The sequence below is a fragment of the Microcaecilia unicolor genome, chromosome 10, assembly GCF_901765095.1.
Source record: "Microcaecilia unicolor chromosome 10, aMicUni1.1, whole genome shotgun sequence".
Classification (NCBI taxonomy): Eukaryota; Metazoa; Chordata; class Amphibia; order Gymnophiona; family Siphonopidae; genus Microcaecilia; species Microcaecilia unicolor.
In genome coordinates, this window is record NC_044040.1 from 70,897,919 (window position 1) to 70,911,310 (window position 13,392).

Here is a 13,392-nt window from a genome sequence, read left to right on the forward strand (position 1 = left end):
GAACATCCTGCAGGATGTCGTGCATGTCACGGTTGTGCCCATGTTTCGTGTTCTCCTTCATCTCGCCACCTGGTGGCCAGACCTGGTGGCTGCAATGGACTGTCTGGTCACTGTCACCCGTTCCAGATTTCAGCCCAGTCCGGTCCGGATCTTCCGGGCTACCAGACTTGCTTGTTTTGTTTGATCCTGCACAGCTCCAGTAGTTGCCTGGTGATTGCTGCAGTGAGCCTCAGCTGCTGCTGGGCTTATTAGCCATTCTGAAATTTTTCTGCTTTGCATCGCCTAAGGCCCTGGTATGTTGGTGCTTGTGGCACTTCTGCCTAGTTTAATTTCTGGTTCAAGTTCCCTGCCTGATTCTAGTTTAGTCTTTGTGTAGTTTAGCTTGTACTGTCCTAGTCTTGATTCTTGTTTGTATTTCTGTGTCTAGTTCTTGGTTCTTTGTGTGTCTTGTTTGGTGGCTGCCTGGCAGCTTTCAGTCATATTTCTTATCTGTTTGTGTTTCTTGTTTAGTGGCTGCGCTGGCAGCTTTTAGTCCTTCTCTGTTGTGTGTTGCCTGTTGGTATCTTGCCCCTGCCCTGTCCTGCAAAGCCCTGCCGGCCGCCTGCACCCAGGGGCTCAACTCCTGGGGAAAAGCGGCTAAGCGCAGGTGAAGACTAGGGTTCCTGCTCTGCCTGTTCCAGCTTGTTTGCCTCTGCTGCAACCCCAGTCCAGGGTTCCAGTCCTGTTCTGCCTAGTCTCCGATGTGGGGTGGTTTTGCCTGCCATTGCCACTCCTCGGCAGTGGCCCAAGGGCTCACAAACCTAGTTCCAGCTTTGAGAACGTGACAGTGCAGCAGTATAGTCACAGCCTCTCTAGGAGGAGATTCAACGTTCAGGATCTCGAGCATCTTGGCCCTGGGCTCGTCCTCTCCCATCCAAAAGAAATGGAATGGCAGCTGAATTTCCTTGACAAAAGATGGTAAGGAAAGGCTCTTAGGAGGAGACTTTCTCCTTTCCTGTGGATGAGAGGGGTCAGAAGCGATGCAATAAGACTCATCCTCCGAGAAGTACCATGGATCCTCCTCTGACTCCCATGAGCGCTCATCAGTGTCAGTCAAAAACTCCTCATGGAAGAACCGAGACCGAGATTGCCTTGACTTAGAGGAGCCATGTCTCCAAGAGGGGCAACTAGGAGTTGGCTCCCACCTCGACTCCAGCAAAGCTTCCTCCATCGATGTCGAGGGGGAACCAGCTTGGGTGGCAGTCAAGTCCACAGTGCAGGCTGAGAACCAAGCGGGGCCACAATGGGAGGCATGGTAGGTGCAAGCACCCCCAATGCTGATGCACTCTGTGCACAAAGCCAGCCAACAACTCAAGGAGCAAGGCCTGGATGCACTCAGAGGGCTGACACCAGGAAAGATTGGGGCTTAGGACCAGAGACAGCCTGCAGAACTGCTGGGTCCGGCCCCTCTTGTATGGAGGGGGAGCTGTACTCCTGGTGCCGATGCTTCTGGCACTCCAGAGGGGGGATCAATGCCAATGCTTCTTGGCCTTCGCCCGAAGCCAGGCATTGAGACTTCTCAGTGCCAATGAGGATGTCGTCAAATCCGACTCAGGCCGGTCCTGGGGGCCCTGCTTAGTGTCGAGGCAGGTGGACACCCACTCGATGCACAACTACTCCCAGTGTCCACAGGGCTAGCAGCCATATGTACCGATGCAACATCTAATGTCTATGCAGATGCTGCCGACATTGAGGATTTGGACCGGACTCCAAAAGTCCTCTCCCTCTAAGCCACTCTGGCCAACTGGGTCTTTTTCTTCCTACAAAGACACAGGACACAGTTAGAGGGACTATGGTCAGGCCCTAGGTACTGAAGACACCAAGAATGGGTGTCCTTGCCAGAGACGGTACGGCTGCACCGAGTAGTGTTTAAAGACACTGGGAACTTGAGTGGTCATAGAAGGAAAAAACTCTGCAGCCAAATCAAATGACTTGATGCTGCCACAAGAGCGACTGAAGTCGAGGCCTAAAAATGGCTCAGTGATGCGGGAAAAAAAAACAACTTAAAAGTGTGTGTGTGGGGTGGGGGGGGGACTAAAAAAACAATAAGGGAAGGAAAAGGAGTCACCCGAACAGGGAAACAAGAAAAGGGCAGCATAAAAAAAACACACCAAAATGCACTCAAAAAAAGTTCTTTGGACCGAGCTGCGAGGAGCAGAAGAAAAAAATGACCATTCCTCACCGTGGTAGAAAAAGAACTGTGGTAACTGGACTTTCGCAGTGGATGGGAAGGCACTCATACATGCGCATTGGAGAATGTCTCACGCTCCACAAAGCTCTTAATAGCTTGTTATAAGCTCCGGACCGGGCAACATGGGATCGCGTTATCCATATGTTTCAGAATAAATAGGCCTGCTTGTCCTTGGAGAATGTAACCTCTATCCACGTGGGTATCTACTGACCTCCAGTACAATTGGAGAAGCTGGACAAATATCTGGTTGAACATATCCACAAGCTTAGAATGAAAGGGGAGGTGCTGCTGTTGGGAGATTTCAATTTGCTGGATGTGAATTGGAATGTCCCATCTGCAATAAGAGAACTAAGTAGAAAGATTGTGGATGCCTACCAAAGAGCTTTGCTCAGACAAATGTTGAAAGAATTCACAAGGAAAGGAGTGATGTTGGACCTTGTGCTCACAAATGGAGAAAGGGTGCCTAATATCTGGGTGGCTGCCCATCCGGGCAGTAGTGATCATCACACGGTATAGTTTAATATAAGAGCTAAAGGGGAATGCAGACACTCAAAACTTAGTCAAGGCTTTCAAACATGCTGACTTCATTAAAATGGGAGTACCATAAGGGATGGGAGATTATATAAGAAGTGGAAAGACAGTGGTCCAAGCTGAAAGATGCTATAAAAATGGCAACAGATCATTATGTCTGGAAAGTGAACAAAAGCAAGAGAAAAAGGAAACCAGTATGGTTCTCCAAATAAGTAACTGAAAAAACAAAGGCAAGAGAGGCAGCGTTCAGGAAATACAGAAGAACAGAATATGAGAAACACAGAAAAACAATGCAAAGAAAGGGAGAGAGAAATATGAATGGCAAAAGCACAGGTAGAAGAAAAAAATGACTAGCAATATAGAAAGAGGTGACAAAACTTTTTTCAGGTACATTGGAGAAAGGAGGATAGCTAAAAATGGATTTATAAGCCTGAAAGATGCCAAAAACTGCTATGGAGAGCAATGAGGAAAAAGCAGACTTGCTAAACAAATATTTCTGCTCTGCGTTAATAAAAGAAAATCCTGGCGAAGGACCTTGATCAGCCGGCAGGGGTATAGATAGGGGAGGAGTAGATATTGCACCTTTCATGGAGGAATGTGTTCATGAACAACTTGAAAAACTGAAAGTGGACAAAGCCATGGAACTGGACAAAATCTATCCCAGGATACTGAGGGAGCTCAGAGAGATTCTAGTGGGCTCTCAAAGAATTATTTAATAAATCCTTTGAGGCGGAAAAGGTTCCACAGGAATGGAGAAGAGCAGTTGCGGTCCTTCTTCACAAAAGCAGTGACAAGAGAAGAAATGGGGAAACTTCAAGCCAGTAAGCCTCACTTCAGTGGTTGGAAAAGTAAAGGTGGCTCTGATGAAGGAAAGCATAGTGAACCTCCTGGAATCCAATGAGTTAAAAGATCCAAAGGCAACATGGTTTTACCAAAAGAAAACTGTGACAAACTAATCCGATTGATTTTTTTGACTAGGTTACCAGAGAATTGGATCGAGGACACTTGCTAGCTGTAGTCTACTTGGATTTTAGCAACAGCTTTGACACCGTTCTTCACATGAGGCTCATGAATAAATTCAGCGAGCTGAAGTTAGGAACCAAAGTGGTGAACTGGATTAGAAACTGGGTTGACTGACAGATGAGAGAGAGTGGTAGGAAATGGAATTCACTTTGAGGAAAGATGAGTAGTGATATGCCTTGAGGATCAGTATTGGGGCCGATGGCTGATTCTATTCAATATCCTTGTAAGTGATATTGCCAAAGGGTTAGAAGGAAAAGTATGCTTTTTTGCAGATGACATGAAGATTTGCAACAAAATAAGACATCCTGGAGAGAGTTAACAACATGAGAAATGATCTACAAAACTTAGAATGATTTAATGTTTGGCTTTTAAAATTAAATGTGAAAAAGTCCAGAACAGAAATCCAAAGGAGCTGTGTATGTGCTAGGAGGCAAGAGGCTGATATGCATGGACCAGGAGAGGGATATGGGGATGATAGTGGCTGAGGATCTCAAGGTGTTGTTGAAAATGTGACAAGGTGGATGCCAAAACAAGAAGAATCTTAGGCTGCACAGAGAGAGCAGGGCCGTGCCTAGGGTCTCTGGTGCCCCCCTGCAGACTATCAGTTGGCGCCCCCCCCCCCCCCGGTCTAGTATAAAATGCCATAAATAAATATAAACTTTTAACGTTGAGAACCTGATTATCAAAGTGCACATATTCCAAACACTATAATGAAAATAAAATGATTTTTTCTACCTTTGTTGTCTGGTGACTTTGTTTTTCTGATCCTGCTGGCCCAGTACCTGATTCTGCTGCTATCTGTCCTCTTAATTCCATTTCCAGGTCTTCCTTTCCATTTATTTCTTTACTTTCCTCCTTTCTTGCCTTATATTGGTAAGTAAAAGCTGGGTCCTCTGCAGACTTGATTGTCCAGTGGATCCAGCTTCTGCCTATTTTCTCTATCCATGTGCAGGTTTTCTCCCTTTTCCCTCATCTCATCTGCTTCCTCTCTCTTCCCTCCCCTCCATCCATGTCGATCATTTCTTCTCTCTCCCTTCCCCTCCATCCATCTGCATTGCCTTCCTCTGTCTTCCTTCCCCTCCATCCATGTTCAGAATTTCTCCCCTTCATCCATGTGCATCTCCTTCCTGTCTTCCCTCCCCTCCATCCATGTCCAGCAACCCTCCTCTCCCACCTGCCTTCCCCTCCATCCACCCATGTCCAGCACCTTCCCTCTTTCTCTCCTACCCTTCCAGCCAGTGTCATCCCTCTTTCTCTCTCCATCCTTCCACCCATTACCCTCTCCCAATCCTTCCGTCCATTGTCTCCCTCTATCTCCCCTTCCTTCTAGACAGTTCTCTTTCTCGACCCTTTTCCATTCAGCATGTCCTCTCTCTCCCCATCCTTCCAGTGTCTTTCCTCTTTCCCTCCCTACCAGCGTCTTCCCTCATTCTGACCCCTCCTTCCAGCATTTTTCCTTTCTCCCTCCTTTCATCCAGCCTTTCTCAGTCTGACAGCTAGGGTCTCCCCCAGTTTCTCCCCAGCAGCTTCTCTCTCTCCTACCCATGTCCCCTCTTTCCACTCATCTCTCTCTCTCTCTGTACCCCCTTCCATCCAGCATCTTCTCTCTAGCTCTCCCCTGCTCTTTTCCATGTCCCTGGCTCTCCCCTGCTCTTTTCCATGGCCCCTCTTTCTCTCCCCATCTCTTTCTGGCTCTCCCCTGATTTTTTCCATGTCCCTGGCTCTCCCCTGATTTTTTCCATGTCCCTGGCTCTCCCCTGCTCTTTTCCATGGCCCCTCTTTCTCTCCCCATCTCTTTCTGGCTCTCCCCTGCTTTTTTTTCCATGTCCCTGGCTCTCCCCTGCTTTTTTCCATGTCCCTGGCTCTCCCCTGTTCTTTTCCATGGCCCCTCTTTCTCTCCCCATCTCTTTCTGGCTCTCCCCTGCTTTTTTCCATGTCCCTGGCTCTCCCCTGCTCTTTTCCATGGCCCCTCTTTCTCTCCCCATCTCTTTCTGGCTCTCCCCTGCTCTTTTCCATGTCCATGGCTCTCTGCTGCTCTTTTCCATGTCCCCTCTTTCTCTCCCTCTCTCGCTCCTCCTACCGTTTCCAGCCACGTTCTCTTCTCTCCCTCTGGGCCTCTTTACAGTTCCAGTTACCCAGTTCCAGGCTGGAAATTTTGGGACAGTCCTGCATTTCTGCCCATTCTATGCTGTTGCATTATGGGACTCGAAGCACTCAATGGGCACTACAAATCCCACACTGTTTTGGGATATAAGTTCAAAACCAGGATTGCCCCAAAATCTCCAGCCTGGAACTGAATAGCTTGGCATCTCTGCAGCTCTGCCCTTCCCTACCCTTCATGCCCCAACATCTGCCCTGCCCTTGCCTACCCCTTTCCCCATCCTTCCTTGTAACTCAACATCAGTCCTGTCCTTCCCTTCCCCCATAGCTCAGCATCAGCTCTCCTACCTACTCATAGTTGGGAACAGTCCTGCCCTTCCCTCCCCCATAGTCTAACATCTCCTCTTCCCTTCTTACAGATGGACCCACACATCGGGGGTCCCTTATTTCTAATCTTTTTGCTATTGTTTTCAATAGCATTTACTATCATTGTGGGTTAAATCTAGATAGCCTCCCCCCCCCCCCCAGTCCAGCACCGCTGTTTTCCCTCTCTCCAACCCTCCCCCCCCCCCGAGCACCGCTGTTTCCCCCCTCTCTCTCCAACGCTTTGTTTTCCCCTTTTTCTCTCCCCCAAGTCCAGCGCCATTTTGTTCCCCCCTCCTATCTCTCCCCGTGTCCAGCGCCCCTTTTGTCACTCCTCCCTCCACGGACCGTCAAACCTTACCTTAACAAAGACGAAAGCACACTGCCCACATCCTTCCCTCGCTCCTCCGAGTCCTGCTCTCGCTCACACACTTCCTGTTTGCGCGAGGGTGGGACTCGTGAATGACGAAAGCAGAGGGAAGGATCCGACGCCGGCTGGGCTCAAATCAGCTTCTTATTGCTGCAACAAAGTAAGAGAAAACTTGACAGTCGGGGCCCGGGGGTGGGAGGATGAGAGGGAGAACGGAACGTGGTTGGTGGTAGGCTTGGGAAGGGGCTGGGTCTCTGGAGGCGTGTTGCGGAACGGTAGGTGGGAGGAAAGGGAGGGGAGGAAGCACAAATTTTAAAAAATGTGCCTGCCTGCATTTTTTTAAAAATCCGTTTTTAGTTACGCCACTGCCCGGGGGAGGATATGCGAGGGGATGTTGGGTGGGCGGGCTCCAGCGCTGCTGTTGGGGTCCGGGAGCTGAGGTAGGTGGCGGCGGTAAGCATGGCGGGGCGGCGCCCTCCAGAGGTCGGCGCCCTCCTGCCATGCTTACCTCGCTTACCGGGTTGGCACGGCCCTGAGAGAGAGACATAACCAGCAGAAGAAACAAGGTGTTAATACCCCTGTATAAGTTGATGGTGAGGCCCCACTTTGGAATATTGTGTTCAGTTTTGAAGGCTGAATTTTGGTAACAACATAAAAAGACTTGAAGTGGTTCAGAGGAAGATGACAAAAAGGGTATGGGGTTTATGCCAAAAAATGTATGAGAAAAGACTTTAAGACCTAAATATAGATATCTTAGCAGAAGGGAAGGATTAGGAGGATATAATACAGCCATTTAAATACTTGAAAGGTATTAATATACAAATAAGTCTCTTGTGGAGACAGGGAAGTGGTAAGACTAGAGGACATAAATTGAAGTTGCAGGGTGATACTTAGAAATAACATCTTTTTCACAGAGAGGATGGTGGATGCCTGAAATGCCCTCAGTGGAGACAAGAGTGATGGAATTTTAAAAAATGTATGGGATAAACACAGAAAATCCTTACATATTAAGAAGATAGCATTAAAACAAAACTTAAATGACTTGCTACATTATAATGGGCAGGAGTGGTGATTTGTTGGCAGTAAGCAGAAACAAGAATTTTGCACAGTGCGCAGCAACTTTTCACAACTGGGACCACCTTGCGGTTTTAAGAGACAAGTTCTTGTTTGCTAGGTGACTTTGCCCTCAAGGTGTGTATGCATATTAGCGTATCACCAAGACTCCCGAGGATGCCTTTGCAGCTGAAGCACGGCCCTGTTTTTGGTTACTCATAAGTACATAAGTAGTGCCATACTGGGAAAGACCAAAGGTCCATCTAGCCCAGCATCCTGTCACCGACAGTGGCCAATCCAGGTCAAGGGCACCTGGCACGCTCCCCAAACGTTTGAATAAAGGACTTGCTGTTGTCATCCTGGTTCTCACTCTTCTTGTTTCTGCTTGGCTTTGTTTGTGGGAGTGATTTGGTTCCTCGTGGTGCTTGTTGGCAGTAAGGCCAGTACTGGCCACATTTCTATGACTTGCGTCCTGTACACGGCAAAGACAGATCAGGATGGGCAGAAGAGAACTTCTACAACTCCAGTAGTTGGGTGGTATGGCCAGTGCTGGGCAGACTTCAATGGAGTGTGCCCCACATATGGCAAAAGACAGATATGGATCAAGTATACATATGTTATGCTATATCACATATCATATGCATATATCACATTAATTGATTTGATTTGCTTACTTTATTTTTGTCTATTAGATTGTAAGCTCTTTGAGCAGGGACTGTCTTTCTTCTATGTTTGTGCAGCACTGCATATGCCTTGTAGCGCTATAGAAATGCTAAATAGTAGTAGTAGTAATATGCTATGAATATGGGTACTATTTAACTTGGTGGGGGAGGAGAGGATATCTTCAAGTTGAATTTATTGAGAGAAATGTTGTTAGTTGATAACATTACTGGATTGTTGGTTTAATCACGAATTGATAACAAATGTGAATGTTGGACAGACTGGTTGGACCATGCAGGTCTTTATCTACTGTCATCTACTATGTTCTATATCTATATGTTTAAATACCTTCATAGTACAAATGTACAGGAGGTGGGAGTCTTCAAAGTGAAAGGAACCCCTGGAGTCTGGAACAAGAAATTGCAGGATGAGGATGAAAGGGAGTAGACTCACGAGTAATCTAAGGAAATATCTTTTTACAGAAAGAGTGGTGAATGTGTGGAACAGACTCCTAGTGGAGGTGGTGGAAATAAGGACGTTTTCTGAATTTAAGAAAGTTCAGAGGACCTCTGAGAGAAAGGAAAGGATTGGAAAGACATCATGTTCTGTTTCTGTGTTTCTATAACTGTGTTGTGTGTCACAGGAAATCCACTTTTGTTTTTTTTGGTATATAATCAAAATGTTCCATTTTCTTTCCTAACACATTACCAGAACCCTAATCCACTCTCTTCTCAGCTCCTGCACTCTTCACAGGTCTACTACAGTCTATCCAAACTTCAGCTATGAAATGCACACTATCTTTCTACTGCATCATACTACCCCTCTTTTCACACCTCTGTATTGGCTTCCTCTCTGCTACCACATTCAATCCAAATTGCATCTCCTCACCTACAAATGCATTCATTCTGTAGTTTCACACCACCTTTCCTCTTCTCTCCACCTTTGTCTGTGCTCATGTAACTGCCATTCATCGGGCAAGCTAACCACCATTCATCAGGTAAGCTAATCCTATCTGTGCTTTTCTTCTCCATTGCTAACTCCAGACTCAGGCCCAGATGCATCAAACTTACCGTGCTGGAAGCGATCATTTTGAGCCAGTTTTAAACTGGCTTAGCAATCATGGTATTTAGTGACGAACGCGCAAAAGCCTACAGCGACCTGTTTACTATACTCGCAAGCACGCAACGAAAATGCTATTCAAATGTATTGTAATTAGGTGGTTCTCATTTAAATGAAGGCAACACATGATGCACAGCCATTTACAGGAAATACACAGAAAGTGGAGGAGTGGCCTAGTGGTTAGGGTGGTGGACTTTGGTCCTGGTAAACTAAGGAACTGAGTTCGATTCCCAATTCAGGCACAGGCAGCTCCTTGTGACTCTGGGCAAGTCAATTAACCCTCCATTGCCCCATGTAAGCCGCATTGAGCCTGCCATGAGTGGGAAAGCGCGGGGTACAAATGTAACAAAAAAAAAAAAAAAAGGCGCGAGAACCACCCCCCCTGTACCCTTTGCATGCTTCCACTGCTTTCGTGCCTTGGTTTTGATGAGACCCCTGAAATCTTGCCACTGATACTTGCACTGCTCTACAGTGCGCCTCTGAATACCAACGGCACTCACATCCTCCGCTATTTTCCTCCAGATTTGATTTAGTTGTCCTATGGAGAGCCTTGACTTTTTAAAAAGCTGGCCAAACTCTTCATGGACACAATGCACCAACACTTTGAGCTCTTCCTCTGTGAATTTCGGTGCACGCTTCCGCTTCCCATTGGCACCAGGGTCCCCACTTTGGGCCACTGTTTCCTCCTCCTCCTGTTGGGGCACACCAAGATCCTCCATGACTTTCTGAAAAAAAAAAAAAAAGAGATGTTAACAGGAGGGTAAATGCAAGAACAAACCACATTTACCACCCACTCATGGTCTCATCTTTCTGCATCCCCCTGCATATCTAGCATTCCTATCCAAAGTTAGAAACCCCCCCTCAAAAAATTTTGTGCAGCCCACAGAAAAGACAACTCACGCCACTCCTTTCCACCCCTCTACCAATGCAAAAAATGAACAATAGGGGAAATTGAAAATTGAGAAATGTCTCATACTCACCAACGAAAATGTGAAAGCACTACAAAAAAACGGGATGCAAGCAACGTGGCACAGCACATAGTAACTGTCTGCAGAGTGATTAAAAAATCACATGCGTATCGGGGCCTATAAGGCTCTGCTAACGAGTGATGTCTATCTCACACACCCAGGATGCACGTCTATGATGCAACCTTTTTAGAGATGTATACAACAGCTACAGCGCTTGCCGTATGCTTAACGAATGACTATTGTGCGCATGTGTTTGCTACACCGCTACTGTGGATTTCAACAGGTTAGTGAGACTTTCATGCATCGACTTTGTATTACCACGTGGCTCATTTGCATGTGACTTTTTTTTGAGCATCTGTCATTTTTTCATAATTGGTATCTTGTAACGTGGACCTTTACGTTTTCGGTTCTTCAACGTTTCTTTCGTGCATCTGGCTCTCAGTATTTTCTGTCTAGCAACTGTGTGCTTAGAATGACTTTCCTGGATGTCTGCATCTTACTTCATCTCTGGTTGTGTTCAAGTCTTACTTAACACAAACCTCTTTGAGAAATCTTTCAAATAAAAAAAAACCTGACTTCTCTTGCTATTGGCTCCCTAATATTAAACATGACTTGCTGTAATAGCCACTAGAAATTTCTTGTAACCTCCATGGAACAGGGACTGTCTTAGCATTGCATTCATGTTGTAACTGAAGTAGATCCCCTGTTCACTGGGGCTAGTTCAGCCAAGGCACAGAGCAGTAATGATGTGCTCAGGTTTAGGAAAAGAAGGAAAACAATTATTTTATGACAGCTCCTGCTGGTTTGTGAGTTACCCTGATGGTACATTTTGAAGATGATGATCCTCTAGCACTCAAGCTGGCGTTTCTTGAATTGGTCAAATGTGGTTGGGGTCAGTAGAAACCATCAAGGGAGAAAATGGAAGAGAGAAAAATAAATATTAAGTAATTTCTTATCAAGTTTGAAATGTTTTTACTGCTGTCTGTAAACTATATAACCTTATGTGATGATTTAGAAAATCTAACGAAGTCCTCTGTTCATCAGGTCATTATATAGCAATGTGACAAAACTAAATTTATTTGCAGAAACCATGATAGTGATATTCTCCTTAGACATTGTTTAATTCACTATTTTATATTAGACATAATAAGAACTCCAAACTCACCCTTCCCCACTCGCTATAGGGATGCTCTATATTAGTATGACTAAACTCAGTCTTCCCTATGATTAGGTTTCTTCTTCCATTCCATCAGACATATCATTCAACTACACTCCCTCACTCCAGATCTTCACAAACCTCTCATGCAACTCTTCCTCTTCAGTCTCAGAAAGTGCAGTTAGCTTGAGAATGGGCAGGCCCTTCCATTTCCTCAACTGGACTCAGCTGGAACCCCAATTCAAGCCCCCCCCCCCCCCCCTCAGGATCCCAACCCTTTTTTTTTTTACATTTCCAATCAACATACAGGCAGCTGCTTTTACCTGCAGGTCTCAGCTTGTGCAACTTTCCCCCCAGACTTAGTACCAGTGACAGTGCAGTCAGCAGGAAGCAAGGCAGGCCCCTGTTGCTTTCCTGCTGAGTCTGACTCTGACCGAACCCTCCTCCCCTTTCAGAATCCTAAACCTCTTTTCTCCTCCCCTAACATACAGCTGCTTTCCCCTGCGGGACTTCCTTCACAAAATTCTCCCTCCTCCGCTCCAATTAGCACACAGTGCAGTCATGGCATGGCAGGCAGGCTCAAATGCGTTTCTCCTGGTCTTGGATTATATCTCTGCACCTCTAGCCACAGCACTTCTGCTGATCTCTCCTCTACTGACTGGCAGCAAGCTGCAGAATAATCGGTTTTGGTGACTGCCACTCATATCTGCTTACTTCCGCTGTGCCCATTAGCCCTCTACGTGGTGTCAGACCTCCTTTTTCCATTGGGCTAAGATTCTGACAAACCATACAGAATTCCACAATTATGTGCACACTCATTAAATTATGTAGAAAGTTATGCTGTTGTTGGTCTATTGACATTATTTTGTGTCTCAAGACTAGCAGCCTATAGTTCTTTTACGATTGTCCTTCTGACTTCAACTCTTTAGCTTGTATTTTTACTATATTAGTACTAGGCTTTGTTAGTTGTTTAAAAGCAATATACTGAAGAATCAATTTATGTTAGCTGGAAAATTTAGAGTAAAAATTGAGTGGTCTCTCCAGTAGGATTTTGCATTTTTAATACCAAATTATTAATCTTTGCTAAATTGTCTGCCTTTCCTGTGAACGCAACCTATGTTTTTTTACAGATGGGCAACTTTAAATGTTTCAAAAATTGTAATTTGTAATGAGTGATGCATAAATTATATACCTGTACTTCATTGTTCATGAAATATGCCAGCAGATGAGTGTATGAAATTGGTGCAGGCTGTAGAACTGTGCAGGCACAGATCCTCAACAGTCATTACCTAACATGAGCTACAGCAATAGAACTACCACCAGCACTAGTATCTACAACCAGGGGGATATTGCATTGCCTTATCACCTTAAAAAATCATACCATCAACAAACAAATTTAATGTTCCAGTTAAACCTCAGCCCAAATTTGACTGGGCTTGTTAATCCACTACAAGACAATCTCCTGCTAATAGATTTGGAAGATCAGGGACTTATTCTCCCTGATCTCCAATATTAAAATATTTGTAGAGCTGGCCCAGTGGCTTTCTAGCAGATGGCCTAGATTGGATTCTGCGCACCAAGCTGGTTGGAGCTTTGGATACTGCAGAATACATAGCCTCGGAAGAGGCAAAACTTGGGCAGTGGCCTTCAGTGAGACAAATGGGATGGATTCACGGTCCACAATTATACATCAAAGTGACACTCATACTGCATGGCCTGTGCCACGAACTGCTGCAATGATGGCTGGGCTAAAGTAAGTGGGAAGGGATATAAAATAATTTATGTTTGTATGTATACCAGAGCTTTCATGGTGCCACAG